The sequence below is a fragment of the Elephantulus edwardii genome, unplaced genomic scaffold, assembly GCF_000299155.1.
Source record: "Elephantulus edwardii isolate Elephantulus edwardi_28Jun2011 unplaced genomic scaffold, EleEdw1.0 scaffold00070, whole genome shotgun sequence".
NCBI classification, from domain to species: domain Eukaryota; kingdom Metazoa; phylum Chordata; class Mammalia; order Macroscelidea; family Macroscelididae; genus Elephantulus; species Elephantulus edwardii.
The window spans coordinates 5,325,228-5,327,554 of record NW_006399820.1 but is presented as its reverse complement, the minus strand read 5'-3'; positions in this window follow the sequence as shown (position 1 = coordinate 5,327,554).

The following is a 2,327-nucleotide window of genomic DNA, read 5'->3' as shown; positions in this document are numbered from 1 at the left end:
TTTGAAATCTTCTATTCAACTCTTTAGTATCTTGAATTCTTCCTTGTGCTTTGGCTTCTCTGAGCTCCAGTGCAATTTTCAGAGTCTCTTCTGACATCCAAATGTATGATATACATATAATAATTAAAAATAAATACATTGAGATCTGGGACTTGGGTAGTTCAGACACATCCATTGCTTACGCTGGGGCAAGGTGTGGTGGGTAGGCCTAATGAACTGTTTCTGTCAAGAGTACAACTCAAAAGACTCTTAATAAAATAGTTTTACCCTCTCACATATGAGGTGTCATTACTTGGAATCTACTTAAAAACAACAGTTTTTAATTCTTTTTTTGTCTTACTATGTAATAGTATTTCAAAATAGATACCTGACTAATAAAATGTTATTTTAAATATTCTTTATTGTTTCAGTAGTTCTCTTTAAAAAAGATATTATTACCTTGCAAAAAAGCAGAGTTGATGATTTGCTAGTGGAAGTATGCTATAGATTTAATTATGTACCCCTCTCTGGACTACACAGGAATAAGACTGACCACATCTATGTAGAATATCATTACATAAACTCAATCTCAACAGCCAAAACCAGGCCAGGTGCTAACTATGGAACGGATCACCAAATGTTCATGTGTGAGTTCAAACTGAAGCTGAAGAAAATAAAAACAAATGTACAAGAACCAAAAAAAACCAACCTTGAGTCTACCCCACCTGAATTTTAAAATCATCTCAAGAACAGATTCAAGGCATGGAACACTAATGATTGAAAAGCAGATAACCTATGGGATAACATCAAGAATATTATTCATGAATAAAGCAAAAAGTCATTACAAAGACAGAAGATAAAAATGAATAAAAGAAGAAATTCTGAAAATGTCAGTAAAGCATTATAAAATCAAAACAAAGGAAAGAAATAATGAAGTGAAAGAGTTGAATAGAAGATTTCAAAGGGAAGCTCAAGAACAAAAGCAAAGTATTACAGCAAAATGTGCAAAAAGCTGGAGTCAGAAAGAAAAAGAAAAGAACTTGTTTGGCTTTTCTCAAATTGAAAGAACTGAAGAGCAAATAAAAGCCTTGAGTTGCAGCCCTGAAGGGTACTATAATAAAAATATTGAATCATCCAAGATAGAACAAAAGAACATGGAAGAAATTAACAAGGTCAATATTAAAAAATTAATTGATTAGCAAAGAACCATTTCAAGAGTTAGGATATGATCAAGAACTAATGATAATAAATTAAGACATTCAAGCTGCAATTATAGCTTTTGCAAAAACTCAGAACTTGATGGACAGCAAATTGACATGTTCCAACACATAGATGCAGTGGTCAATAGTCTTACCAGGCTCTTCCAAGGAATATAAAATATAGCTTACTGGCCTACTGACTGGGAGATATCCATATTCATTCCCACTTATTTATTCATTCCCAAGGTGATTCAACAAAATTTGAAAAAAAAAAGTCAAACAAAATGATATCCAAGCAAAATATTGCTGAAGATTATTATTTTAAAAAATGGCTGGAATGGTATATTGAAAGAGAACTGCCAGAAACTCAAGCTGGATTTGGAAGAGGCCATTACACCAGAAGTATCAATGCTGATTACATATGGATCTTGGCAAATAAAAGGAAAGAGAAGAATACAAGCTTTTGAGTTATTGGAGAAGACTACTGAATATCTCATGAACTGTCAAGAGAACAAACAGGTCTATCCTGGTGAAACTGAAATGAGGGTACTTCTTGGAGACAAGAATAGTGAAACTCCATCTCCCATATTTTAGTCGTGATTTTAGGAAAGGCAAGTCCTTTGAGAAGGACATCATGCTTAGAAAGATTAAAAATCAGCATAAGAAAAGAAGACCCTCAACAAGATGAATTTACACAATGACTGTAAAAACTGGCTCAATGCCAAAAATGGTGAGAATAACGCAGTATAGAACAGTTTACAGATGCATTGTTTATAGGATCTCTACAAGGCACCGTAGAATCAATAGAACATAACAAGATCAACAACTGGTGGCTAAGTGATAAGGAGTTGTTCTGACTACCCAAACATACATGGTTTGAATCCACCAACTACTCCTTGGAAGAAAGATGAGCACTCTCCTCCTATGCAACGTACTGCCTCTGAAAACCCTTTGGAGGGTCAGGTATAAGTCAGTTCCAACTTATAGGCACATAACAACAAGAAACTACATCTTCATAAATTAAAATCCCTAACAGATAGTTCAGGAGGTAGGATTTTATTCATAAAAGTGTGGAATCAGGGTTGGAGGAAGACTCCTTAACAAGCTGTATTATGCAGATGATACAACTTTGCTCACCAAAAATGATGA